This window comes from Adiantum capillus-veneris, chromosome 30 (assembly GCF_014529385.1).
Source record: "Adiantum capillus-veneris isolate H3 chromosome 30, ASM1452938v2, whole genome shotgun sequence".
NCBI classification, from domain to species: domain Eukaryota; kingdom Viridiplantae; phylum Streptophyta; class Polypodiopsida; order Polypodiales; family Pteridaceae; genus Adiantum; species Adiantum capillus-veneris.
Window position 1 is genome coordinate 56652433 of NC_140960.1, and position 14800 is coordinate 56667232.

The window sequence follows — 14800 nt, forward strand, 5'->3', positions numbered from 1 at the left end:
ACCTCGAGTGCCTGCATTGATGCCGGCCCCACCCCTTGAACAAACGTCAGAACACATGGTCCCTAGGGCCTTAGGGAGAGCGACCTATTGGTGTTATTAGGGTCTCCTTCAAGTTCTATGGTATTTCGAGATCGTTTGATGGGTATTTGGCTCTAGGAAGCGTTGTAGGAAGTTTCCTCTTATGCACTCCTGAAGACTGTAGCTTAGACATTGGGTAGAGACCTCTGTAGGAATTAGTTAGGAGTCGGTCGAGTGTAAGTTGACACCCCGTGCTTGCTTCCATGCGCCTGCGGGTCGAGCTTCGTCCTTAGCTGAAAAATCTTTTTAGGTGAGTTCTCGTTGTGCTGACGTCCGTCGTGGCGTATCCGTCCAACATTGGTGCCGCTGTCGGGGATGAAAACCTTAGGCAGGTGATCGAGACTAGTCCTTGAGGAGAGGGATTCTTTGGCTTGCCAAGAGTCTCGTTTCACATTTAGATAGGATCAGAGGGTGGAGGACTCTCTAGGTCTTAGAGGGAGTCTAGGGAGCGTGTGTCTGGCTTAGATCCTTCGACTTAGGTAGACTTAGGTAGTTTTTAGTTAAGTTGTGGTGTAGAGAGTAGGATTTGGAGTGGTAGAAGCAGTGAGAGGAGAGCTTGAGAGTCCGGAGAGGCCAAGAAGTAACCAAAACACCATTATCACCATTTCACATGAGGAGTAGGAGTAGGGTAAGTAGGACATCATGATTCAGGATCTAGAGCACTTCATGCATGTATACTTGCTTGTTAGATTCATCACAAAGTTGTAAAAGACGCAAAAGTGTGTTTGAAAGCTAAAGTGAAGTCCAAAAGTTACTGTGAGTGTTTTTGATAGAGCTGCAGAGCATCAGGAGCATTTCTATCAGGAAAAAATTTAATTTTAAGCTAGAAGACATCCTACCCGTAGGATGTCTACAGGCTAATCTGGTGGAAATTATGGAATTTTGAGTTGACCAGTGTGTTCAGAAGGTAGGTTTTACCCTATTTTCACTTGGAAAGTGGAAATTTGACCATATCTTGACAGGATAAGGCTAGATAGACAGAAATTGCCAGACATCCTACCCAAATTGTGCCAAGGCATTATTTTAAGACCAAAACCATAGGATGGCTACATGAGCATGATCTTCATGATATATTGAGTGACTGAGAGAGGTTTCATCTCATTTGGGTGAGAAAATTGGGTTCTAAGCAAACTTTAGCACTTTTGACTGAAAAGTCAAAACTTTAGCACTTTTGACTGAAATTTGACCATATCTTGGCAGGATAAGGCTAGATAGACAGAAATTGCCAGACATCCTACCCAAATTGTGCCAAGGCATTATTTTAAGACCAAAACCATAGGATGGCTGCATGAGCATGATCTTCATGATATATTGAGTGACTGAGAGAGGTTTCATCTCATTTGGGTGAGAAAATTGGGTTCTAAGCAAACTTTAGCACTTTTGACTGAAAAGTCTAGAACAGCTAAAATTGGGGACTTTGGAAATCCAAACCAAAATCTAAGCATACCATTGGGTTGCTGACATCAAGGGAAGTTGTGGGTCAAGTCTTGGGTCAAACAGACCAAAAAGACATTCTACGCGTAGGATGTCATTTGTGTGATTTTGCACTCCAAACCTAATTTTGAGCATACCAAAGTGATCAAAACCTTAGGGAGAGTCTGTGTTGTGTATTTGAAGCCATTCTGAGCAAAAAGACATGCTACACGTAGAATTTCTAAAGCAAAAAATTGAAGCCAGATACTGACTGTAGGCATAGCAAGGTGTTGTATAGCATGAGGCAAGCCTCCTGGTCAATTTTGGTCCAAATTGGAGTTGATTAAACTGATCAGACCAACAGCAAGCTATCGAAACAGATTTCTAATCCATTGACCAGCTTATAGGCGTCCAAATCAAAAAGTAAAAATAGATGTGGACTCAGAACATCAAGGGGAATCCATAGTGCAAAAATCCAGGCAAAACAAAGTAGGAGACATCCTATGCGTAGGATGTCTACTGGGGCTTAGTGAAGAGAAAATTTGACTGAGCTTATACAGTGAGGTTCCATTTGGCTGAAGGGTTCCAGAACTTCTTTCAGAAATGAATTTGGACCTTGTTTGACCTTTTGATAGAGCAAAGACAGAATTAAGACTTTTCAGGTAAATTGACCAACATCCGAGGGAAGTACAGTTCCAAATTAGCAGACCTAATTTAGAACACCAGTAGTGTATAAAATATAGTAGTGGTTGAGATTAACTCTCCAGTTATACCAATCATTACTAAAATCACCTCTAGAGGTTAGATGCTTTGATTCGATTGCCGATATATTCAGTAACAAATATATTCAGTAACAAATCAAGAAGTTGTGCGGAGACTGATCCTTTGCCAGGTGAGTGGTTGGATTTGTAATAAATTGCATTGCTAAGTTTGATGAATTTAAGATCAGGAAGATACATTTTTAGAGACCAAAAGGTGGCAGGTGACCAAGGTAGCTTAGTGTCCACCGAAGGGAGTGTAACTCAGGCAAGGCTAGATCCACTAGCACCAATTATTGAGGAGGGTAGTGATATTGACACTTCATCAGACAAATCCTTCTTCATGATGGGTAGTCAACAGCCAGGAGGTTTCACCTATGACGGCCCTATGCTAAAAGGAAGCACCTCCCTAAATCCTTTGAATGATTCCAAGTTTACTATGATCTTCTTAGAAGGAACAAACTCGAGGGGAGCCCTAGTTTATTTTGACTATCGAGGACGCAAATGTATTTGTATTGAAGAAAGGTTGGCTCAAAGACTGGAGATAATTCGAATCTATGATGATGGAGATAGATTTCGAGACGAAAAGGGGAACCACTATCTGATAGTTAGTAACCCTGAGGATTACAATAGATATGGAGATAACGTGACAAAGGGGAAAATGGTTTCAGAAACTCAAGAACCGCCTCCAAACATTGATCGATCTAGAGCGATTTTTATATATGATAAGAAAACAACCAGGGTTTCAACTTATAATGAGAATGTGGGAATTTACAAGCATGAGAGCGAGGGAATAGTCTCCTACTTTTGTTGCAAATAACCATACCCAACCGAGTTAAGCAAAGATAAGGTTCTTTACATATTCTCTTATGAAATTGCTATGGGGAAAGATATCGTTTTTGTTGATAAGTACGGGCGAGAATACCAACGTATTCTCCCAGAGGAGGTAGAAAAGGCAACAGTTCTAGGAGCATCAACATATGCCCCCGATGAAGTGCCAAGAGCCACCTACACCCCTAGCAAGTCGACAAATCCCTTTTCAGAGGAGTATGACGCGACCTCACATTCCACCCGACCACAGACACTCAACAACCAAAACCAACTAGCAACTCAACCATCATTGCAGGCATGGCTTCGACAGAGTGCAACATTGGAACAGGACCAAAACCGAGATGGTTATCAAGCCGCACGAGGGCTAAGGGATTTACAAGAACCACCACTCTATTCACGGTATCAAGGAGAGAGTAAGCCAAAAACTCAAGGGTCAACAGAGCCTGGAAGACCACCCATAGAACGAGTTCGAAGAGATGAACCATCTCTGGCAAGAACTATTAGAAACTATGGCTTAGGAGCACCATTGGGAGAGGAACCAGCCTACTACAGAAGGCCAAAGGAGGTATATAGATTGGAACGAGGAGATCCAATGATGAGATTTGTAGACCATCATAGAATTAGACCATCTCAAGTGCAAAAATGGGTAAACAAAAAATACACGGGAAACAGAGATCCGAGAGATCATGTAGCAGCCTTTGTGCGTGTAATTAGAGCTGAAGAGGTGTTAGACTTCCCTACCCAATTTGCAGGGTTTGGACTAACCCTAGAGGATGACGCTGCTACTTGGTTCGACTCTGTGAAGCGTAGAGATTTTGAGTCTATGGAGGAGGTGTTTGACGAGTTTATCTAGGAATTCTCACAAAGGGGGATAGCTCATAATACAGTCTCACAAATCCATAAATTCAAACAAAAAGACGGGGAATCTGTGCAAAAGGCAGCCCTATGACTAAAAAGATATGTTAAGTTCTGCCATGTGGAAGAACTGCCACCTCAGTCCAAACTTATGCTTATATTTATCCAAGGACCAAGGAATGCAGACCTCATGAAGGACTTACATATGAAGAGGAGCACGACGTTAAATGAGTTAACTAAGGAGGCTCTTTACCTTGTGGATAGTTGTGCGGTCTACAAAGAGGGTGAGTTCAAGGATCTTGATGATGATTCATCCTCACAACAAAGCGGAAGCAAGTCTTCTAAGACAGCACCGAAAGGAGAGGTAGTTGTAAACCAGGAGCAACTTGTAGAGGAAGTGCTAAAAAAGATTAACTTGTACGCCAAACCCCAGGCTAAACAGCCCAAGTGGTGTGCTATTGAACAAAAATGGACAAACCATGGGACAGAGGAATGTTATTATAACAAGGGATATGTGAGAGAGAGACCTTATGCTCCCCAAGCTCAGGTAGCATCTCCTCAAGCTCCATCGATGCCCAGGTATCAAGCAGGCAACCTACCAGGACTTGTAGGTGTAGAAAGACCACAACCAGTGTTGGGGCAACAACCACCCCTACCAGGATTACGACCAGTTGGCATAAGATACACACCAACCATAACCGAATCAGAAGAGAAGGCTTTGGTGCCTATGCATGCATATTATGAAGATCCCAATGGATATGCTGCAAATCCTGCCTATTATCCACCGGAAGAATCCTCAACACCAAAACCATGGAGCACGATAGAAAATACAGGACGATCAACCGCTCCGCAGGTAGCAGGAGAAGAAAGATATAGCTTGGATGAACAAACATTGTTGTTCATAACCAACGGAGGCATAGGCGGGCAGAGACGTGCATACCAACAAAGAGGAGCTCAAGGAGCACCTCCACAGCCTAAAGGACCCTGCTACAAGTGTGGCGGAGACCATTGGCTAAGAGACTCTCCTCATGATAAAATCATTAGAGTCAACGCATATTGCACCGAGTGTGGAGTTACTCATTTGATTCTGATTGCCCTAAGAACCCGAGCAAAGGAGCAAAAGCTACCTTGAACATGCTGGAAGCACTGCCTTCCAGTGGAGGGTTAGAAAACGAGACAATCATACCTATTCAGGCAGTGACACGAGCCCAAGCTCAAAGAATGACAAACGAACCCATAACTGAAGAGCCAAAAACCGATGCCCCAAGTTCAGAAACAAAAAATCAAAGAAGCACTTGGAAACCTAGAAAGGCACGTATGAAAGCCAGGAGAGAACAAAATCAAACGGCTCTATCCAAAGAATTGAAACACACAAAGGATAGATTAGAGTGGTTAGAGGATCTAGCTAGCCTAAGCTCGCACACTACGGCAACCATAGCACCCAAGGAAATAGCAGAACCCAAAAGTGTAGGATTAGGAGGATCAGTACTGGCAGACAAGGTAAATGAGCAGTTGGATGCAATTTTAAAAGCTTACAAAGTCATACTCAAAAAGAACCAAACCCAAGAGCAAAGATGGATGACTTATCCATATGCTGAAATGAAAAAACAGAGGTTGGAAATGTGTAGAAAGATGATTGAAACAGCTCAATCTTTGATAGAAAATCCGCTTGGTAAACCTGCAAATTAGCATGAAGTACCAGCTCCAACCCCTATCAAACCAAGTTTAGAGGAACAAGTAGAAACGAAGGAAAGACTCACGAATGCTTATGAGTGTAGGGGAGAGCCTATCATAGTGCCAAATACAACAAATGAGGCAAGTGACGGGTTCCAGCCTAAAACATTGGTAGAAATGGGTAAGGATTGTAATGGTCTAGATGATCTGTGGAAGCAAATCCGTGAGGCCAACGAAGCTAATAGGGTGAGTTACCACAGGAACAGCACGAGAAAAGAGAAAAATGAGATCTTACCTCCTATTGAAGAATTTGAGGCAAGATCGCAAATGAACTTTGATATGCATTCACAAGGGGGAGACCAGGGATCAATTAGTTCGCGGCACAGCCAACCAGACTCGCTGAAAACTCTACCCTCTTACCTAGGAGAGTATGAAGCCAAGTCTGAGGTGAGAGTAATCCCATCTCAAAGACTTTCTTCTAACAAAGTGATGGATTCACAAGGATTGATTGAGTTATTGTCCACCCAGGTGGCATGCACAATCACATTAGCCGAACTCCTAAGGTTACGACCAAACATGTGGACCACAGTAGGCAAATGCCTAGAAAAATTTGGAGTGAAAGATCCCACCTCGAAGCTTCAGGAAGGGATCAGAGAATTGGACAGGCCTCAACTAAACGCTAGGCCATTACCTTTAAAAAAATTTGGAGAATATTGCGAGGGAGAAGATGGAAACACCACGTTACCAGTAGAATTCCAAGGAGTAGTTTCCAAAGCTATTCTTGACAGTGGAGCAGAAGTCGCAATCGCCACCAAGGAAATCTCGAAAAAATGGGGAAAACCAGCTTTGAGAGCTACCAGAATGAAATTGCAATTAGCAGATGGGTTCATGGAGAAGCCTCTAGGACTCTTAGAAAAAGTGATTGTCACTTCATGCGGGATCGAGTATGAGCATACATTTTCAATAGTCGATTTCGACAAAAAGAACAATTACGAGATCATCTTGGGAAGACCATTCATGAGACAATTAAAGATGGTCCAGGATTGGGGTTACGACCACATATACCTCAGACATGGTGAGACAACAACCAAAATTCACTTGAAAGACCATAGTTACAAGGATGTGAACCTGACACCAGTGGAAGAGTTTAATTCAGCTACATTAGCAGGGTCGGCGGAACTCCCAGCATGGTTAGGGCAACAAAAAGAGCTATGGATGTGCGGAGCTTCACATTATGGGAGCTTAAAAAGAGAGGAATGCGTTTTAGAAAGAGCTATTGAGGACAAGGATTATATTCCGGAACCTTTTCCTGAAGATGCCTTGGAACCTGTGGAATGTGAACACATACTAGCAACATTGAATGTTTGCACCATTACACATAGTCCAACAACAAAATTTTGCGATAAAGATGGCCATGATGTGCTACCCTATTACATGGTAAGCCTTATACCAGGAGGAGATGAGTTTGTAGAACCACCTGAACAAGAAGATTTTTATAACTCCTCTGAGCATCTGGAGGTAAATAACGATGCAGATAACGAGTGTTCAAACAACTCAAGCGAGTGTGGGGAGAAAACAGAGAATATCAAATTTTATGATTTTGCCAATCAGCACCCTAGACGCCAAGAACGCTATAGGAGAAAATGAGCAGAAAACAAAATGAGAAAGAACTCGATGCCCAGGATAAAAGATAAAACTCACTATCTAATGCTTGTCAAAGCATAGGATTGTGTAAAAGATCAAATATCAAGAAGATTCTCAAAAGTTCAAAGGGAAAGAACGCGAGAGGAAATAAGACAAGTATGGGAATCTAAAACAGAAACAAAATCACAAAACTCAAAAATCAAAAAGAGAAACAACAAAAGACCCAGAGTGGACCAAACTGGAGCATAAACAGAAATACCAAGAACTAAAACAATCTTTACGAGAGGTATGGACTACTGAGGAAGATAGTGATGGTAAGGAAGAGTCAGAAAAGGGAAACATGAATGTATCATCACACTATAGGAAATTCACCATCCAGGACAGAAAAATCATAATGACACCACCAGTCAGGGAAAGAACAAACCAGGAATCTTACGATGGGCCGAAAAATACAAAAAGGATAGACCTCGCTGAACCAGGTGAGAAGCCTTAGCCGGTCTATATCGCAACCAATTTAGAGCCTGAAGAAGAAGAACTGCTAACACAACTTCTCAAGAAGTATAAAGATGTTTTTGCATGGTTCTACAAAGACCTCAAAGGAGTTGATCCATCGATATGTCAACATACAATTCCTTTGAAATCAGATGCCAAACCTAGCAAACAGCGTCCTTATACATATAATGACACATTTGCTAAACGAATCAAAGAGGAGACTGACAAGTTGATGATGCTAAATTCATCTATGAAATCGAACATACAGATTGGGTGTCACCCATTATGGTTGTCCCCAAAAAGAACGGAAAACTGCGAGTGTGTGTAAACCTCATAAAGGTAAATGCAGCCACCATAAGGGATAATTATCCCTTGCCGATCACAGAACATGTACTTGAGAGGGTGGCCGAGAAATGGGCTTATTCCTTTCTAGATGGGTTTTCAGGGTATAACCAACTGGCAATTGCAATAGAAGATCAACACAAAACAACGTTTTCCACAGAATGGGGAATTTATGCGTATCGAATTATGCCGTTTGTCTTAATTAATATGCTTTAACAAATCCATCAAGAAAAACAACGGATGACGGAGAAACAAAGGGTACGGTAAGAAGCTCAAGCAGAAGCAAAAGAACGCATTGCAAAAAGAAAGCTTCTACGACAACAACAACAATGTGGACCACCATTGCGAATAAATGATGTTCGACTAACGAATTTTGTATGAAGATACAGTGGAGCCAATAATTGCAGTCAAAGTGGGTAGCAATCAAGTTGAATCTACGGCATTGCTTGATTCTGGAGCTCAAGCAAATTTGATCTCTTATAGATTATACAAACAACTCAAGCCCACAGGTCAACTTCATCCTATCCACAAGTGCTGGAAAGTAGTACATCACATTCATTGAAAACATTGGGCTAGACTATTGCATGTACAAATACATCAATATATTTACCCACACAAGTTTTATGTGGTCGAGGATGAAAGCACACAACACCCCATGTTGTTGGGACAACCTTGGAAAAAGGAGTATAATGTGCAGATAGATTGGAATGTGAATGCAGTCAAAATTCAGCATGCACAACAACAACAGGTGGTAGCCTTTGCTTAGCAACCCCGGAATAATCAGCTGCCAACCATGTAATCATTGTATAAAGCACCAAAAGGCAGGGTGCCACTAAAAAGCAAACAAGGAACTGCCAACCATGCTCACTACATGCATAAGAAGTCACCAACCGCAGTGAAAAGATCAAGGTTACCAACACAAGAAAAACAAGTATAGGTGCGGAAGGATATAAATGACATGGCAGACAAACCACAATACAACAGAAGAATTCAACCGCAGCAGATAGTTCAACCAAAAACCAAGGGAATAAAACAGATATGGATCCCAAAGAAAATGCTCAGCAACAACTCAAATACGACTCGCATTTGGATACCGAAACCGAAGCAACAGGAACTCCCTTCAGTATAAGCAACATCGGAAGGCAGACAACTGCATTTGAAACCGGCAAACCGCTTTATGTGGATGCCCATCAGCAGCAAAACAATGACAACCGTGGAATCAGCCATAAACCTACAAAAACCGGCAAGGCACAGCTACACATGGAAAGCAAAAGAGACAAGGTCTACGGCCAAATCCGCCACGAAAATTCTCTCCAAGGAGACAACTAAGACCATATCAACAGTAGCGACAAAGCAAGCGACTTTTGCAAGAAAGACAATCAAAAAAAGAGCATTAGAGTTACATCTTTTACTTGCAAAGAAAACAAGAAACCTCGACGGTGAATGCCAATAAGCATCTTGCTTATACCCTTCTCTTACACAGCATTAATTTTTCCATGCATTGATCGAGTATGCATAAAATAGAGCCACATTACATGGCCAAGCATTAGCACAATTTTTTTCAACCTATGCACGGCGATACCTTGTCGTCCGGGAGGACTCCGGCTAGGAGGGGGGGAGGCATTCTCAAATGCGTACCCAATGGCAGAAAGAGCAAAAAAGGGCATGTTTTCGACTATTTTTAAGGGTTCTTGTTTGATTGCGAAATTTTCTGGACTAACCCAAGTACATATGACCTTATACAGCATGAATCTACAAGTATATGGGGCCAAACGCCAAATCAAGCCCCTAGGTGTGTGTATATAAGTAAAAAGAGCCATTTTTCGGGCAAAATACTGGTAAAACGAAGAAATCCGGTCATAAAAAATGCATGTGTGTGTATATAATGTTTTGCGGTGATTATTATGATTTTTGGGGATTTTTTGGGTTTGATTTGCTATTTTTCTTTTAATTTTACTAATTTTCGGCAGAAAAACTTCAAAAATACAAAAAGCGGGTCAAAAACGGTCGTAATGAAAAATAAAAATATGGGGATGATTAGTGACTATAGGACAACCTGTGGTACAATGGGGGTGCAATTATGAGACTGGAGCGGAAAGCGTGTTTTGGCCAGATTTTGACCGAAACGTCGAATTTCTCGTAAGCTGGGCAAATGGAGTCCAAATCAAGAAATTTTTGAGCCTAAACCGTATCTCGCAAGAAGTTAGGAGCACATGTCAAATTTCATGAAAAGTGGTTCGGGGACCCCCATTATAAGAATTTTTCACTTCATTTTAAGCTCATTTCCATTATTGACCTTTGAGAGAGAGCTTCTGCCACCTAGAGCGAACGGAACTTCCAGCAGCTTCAACGACGCACACAACTACCCGATGGGCTTCAGACATGAGAGGTAGGCTCACCACCTTGAGCTTTTCGCGCATTGTCGTTTTGTCGCGAAAACTAGCGTAGGGTTCACACAGAAAGCGGGCAGTAGAGACCTACAAGTAGAAGTGGCCACCTAACGGCTAATCCAAAAGCAATGAGACTTCATCGGCAGCTTACCCTAGCATAGGAGACCAGTCTTGGATACCCAAAGGCAGTAGAAAACCATCGGAAAAAACCCTAATTCCTAGAGCCCGCAAGAGGCCACCAAATGGGAAATCGGCGGAGAGGCGCCCAAATGCTACCAAAATTCATGGGTAGGAGCATCTCGACACGCTCGACAAGTCTATGTAGCCCACATGACCAAAAGGTGACCCGAAGCGGCACTAAACTTCAAAAACGGCATCAGACACACAAAGCGTCAAATAGCTCTCGCGGCCAAACCGCATATCTGTTTGCCACCAAACTTCACGAGCAGCTTTCCTAGACCATCGACAACCAAGTCCTATGGTGGTAGACCACCACAAGTCATCGAAGACATGTAAACGCAACCACGGGTGCTTCTAGAGTGACAAATTGCCAAACGGAGCTCCGGTGAAGCCAAAGTCGACAAAAACCATACTACAAGGATCCCCAAGGGATCAGGAAGCTATGGAGACCAACATCAAGAAATTTCATCGCCAAAAACCAAAAGTCAGAAAACGACTCGGAGGCTCTGAAATCCACACAGGGAGTTACTTTCTATCTATTTGACTTTTTTGTTGAAATAAGGCTTAAAAGGGACTCCAGGGGACTAAGGGCAGGCACCAGCAACACCTTCAGTAAAAATTTCATCAGGAGCCATCCTATGCCTAGGATGTCTCAAGGCCATTTCTGGGCACCAAATCTAACAACTCTCATCACACACATTTTCTGAATAGCCTTTATATGCTAGCCACCAAGTTTTATCACATTTGGACCAAAATTGACCTCATATGCATGCAAAAACGCAAGTTAGGGCATAGAGGCAATAATGGGCCATAGACCTACCAAAACTTGTCCAAATCACGTGAAACTTGCACAATACATTCATGGGCACATTGCCAACAAATCTGTGTGGTCACCTGTAAAAAATGATGAAGTAGACATCCTACGCGTAGGATGTCTAAATGACATTTTGGCCTAGAGAGCGTGTTTTTTGAATTCCAGATCTATTCATATCACCTTCAAGAGCTCATATATCAAGTTTGAAGCCATTCTAATCATTTTTGACCCCCAACACCTCCAAGATACACTTTTTTGAGCCCAAAAATACTACACATGGTCTTACCAACACCAAAACTTGTCCAAATCAAAATCCAAGAGCAGGGCCATGATCCACAGGCCAAGAGCTACCCACAGAACAAATATCAAGCTATTTTGATGAAATAGGCATCCTACGCGTAGGATGTCTCCAGCTTAAATTTGACCTTCTGTGCAAAATGTGACATCATGAGAGCCATTACCATGATGCAAGGAGCCCATATATCAAATTTCAACCCATTATATCATTTGCCACCTGTTGTGGACATCCTACCCAATTTATGAGACTAAAGCCTGAATCTGCCCAAAAATCCACTTTTTGATGCCCAAACTCAATTCCAATCATATAGCCATGTTGCACAGGCCAAGGGCCACCAACCTGTCAAGTATCACCAAAAACTGATGAAAAAGACATCCTACGCGTAGGATGTCTAAATGATAAATTTTGTTCAAAATCATACTGTGAGCACATGCACAGTTTCCCAAGTTCCTTTAAAGTTTTATTTTCAACTTTCAAGTCATTTGGATAGTTAAAACTCAGTTTCTCAACTGATATGGAAAAAACGCTAACTTCGGACTACTGAGTGCAACAGGATCTATGGCAGCCGCAAAATCACCGGCAAAAAAGAAGAAGATGACCATAAAAGATTACTTAGAAGAAGTAGAGCCGTTTGTCATCCCAGAAGGAACTCTAAAGCCAACCAGCACGTGGATTCAAGAGGACTTGCTAGAGTCAAATGATATGAACATCTACCAACGTGTGTTCAAAGACACCGAAGGAAATGTAGTAGAGCTATCCATGCAACCGCGGGAGCTCAATGAATTTGTCAGAAGCAAGATGGCAAAGTACCAGGAGAAGATAGATCTCCATAATTATTTTGAAGCTGTGCCAGCCGGAATTGACATAAAAAGAGTATGGGAATTTGTGACTACAATCAAAGAAGATGGAGTGGCTAGAGTTACGGATCTGCAGGGCAAGCCAGACACGGTGATTTTAATCACACAGAGAGTGGTGGCAGCCGCACTAGACCTCTCCAACAAAGGGGATAGTTAACCAAAAGAAGAGATGAAGTAAAGGTGTACTCTGAAAAGAAGAGAAACTACACCTTTGAAGACATTTCAAACCCTAAAGTTGCAATCATGAGCCAGCTTTATAATCAGTATTTCCACATGTGTACAAAGCGGCCACAGAAGTACAGAATGCCGCCTGGAGCACTTTCCACAACCTTCACTTGGGCAATGCAGAAGAGCAAGCCGAAGGTGATCAACTGTGCTGCTTATATACATGACAATCTAGTGAAGATGGGCAACAAGAACCCCACCTACATTGTGTCGGGTGAGCTAATCACTAAAGTGGTTTATGGGGCATTTCACACCAAGGGAAGATGGCTTGACCCTCCATCATAGAATGACTAGCTAAGGCTCAAGGAAGATAAGGAAGAGGAACAGCCCAAAGCACCAAGAGTTGCCACAAGGTTGAAACGCCGATTAGAGACCGTGCAAGAGGAGCATCTAGAGTTGAAGAAAGGAAAGAAGGAATTTGTACAAGTGCCGATCAAAGAGACAAAATCACAGAAAGCGGCACAGCTAGAGCGGCTAATGGAAAGCTTCAGAGCCGAAAGAGCCCTCAAGGGAAATTTGAGCGAGCTATGGAAGTCTGAAGGGGATCGGAGAGCACCACAAACGGAGAGTGTGAGAGAGAAGGAGACACACGACACACAGATATGGGTGGGGAGACTCAAAGAGTGAGCAGCCCCCTATACACTTATGCTATGTATAAGGTATACAAGTCAGTGGACGCCCAAACTCTGGGCGGCCGGGCAAGGCACAGGCGCCTATACCCCAACAACCTCCCACTTAAAGGAAAATGTGCCTTTAAGCAAGAGAACCTAGTCTAAAGACTACAGACTACAAAAGGCAAGAGAAAACCGCTCTCAATCGATGCCCACTGGTTGGCTGTGATGATCGTGTGCATCCGGCTGTCCTGCTCCCGTGTAAGTCCATACACCACCAGACGTACCGTACACGTACTGCAAGTATGTACGCAATACTTGCATATCTCACTCGTGCACTATGCCATCATCAGTCAACAAAGGATTGACAACCCCAACTACAAATGCTCCCACTGCAGCTACGATATCTGGTCTCAAGATCAGCATCTCATACATGAGACCACCGAATGCCAATGCAATGCTAGCGGGCCCTACTAGCTCTGCGGAGCATGCATCAACATATATATCCTTGGCAATAGGTATCTCTGACTGACAAGGCGTGTCAGCCACATTCGTCTCTTGACTGTCTGCAAAAGACGCATCAACCTGTCGTGCAACCTCAGAGCAAACCAGCTGCTCTAGGTGTCTGCTAGAAGACATATCCTGCACAACTATATCCCCATGCTCATTGTCGAGCATAGAAAGGAATGATTGCATAATCGCTGACGTCTCAGCCTCCTCTGCAATCATCCACTGCAAACATGACCACTCAATCTGCTATGACTCACTACAGCTCTCATGCTCTAACTCCTTATGCATAGACTCTTGCACAACTTCCTCCTGTCGTGACTCACTAGAGCAAGACCGCTCTACCTGTCTATCCTGCATAGAAGTATCTCACACAACTGACTCTCTGCTTTGCTCAGTCACTAGCAAAGCATGCATGTCTGACTCTGTCACCTCTCTGTGTGACTGCTCAAGTCGTGCCCCAACTGTGTGCACAATGAGCTCACTACTCTGCACTCCATGCAAAGCACCCTGCAACCCATAAGCAAAAGAGACTATCCGGGTCTCTCGCTCTCTGCATGGCTGTAACAAGATTGAGACTCGACCATCTCGCACCAGTACTACGTGCAATGGGTACCATGTGCTAGCTCTAGCACCTCTCGCAATCACTAGCGAACCCAAATGCAACGCAAAAGATTGCTCAAGCAGCAATACCCGACATCCACTATCCCTGAGCTGACCAATGGAGATCAAACTCATCGTCAAATCTGACACATGACGCACATCTCTGAGCACGTACGATGCACCGCTCGGTAATGACAGTCTCACATCTCCTGAACCAAGAATCTCATG

The 14800-nt window shown here is 43.0% G+C and overlaps 1 pseudogene; it reads left to right on the plus strand.

Moving 5' to 3' along the window:
* The first annotated feature begins 2910 nt into the window (after nt 1–2910).
* On the plus strand, nt 2911–3933 carry LOC147418009 (uncharacterized; annotated as a pseudogene).
* The last annotated feature ends 10867 nt before the right edge of the window (nt 3934–14800 follow it).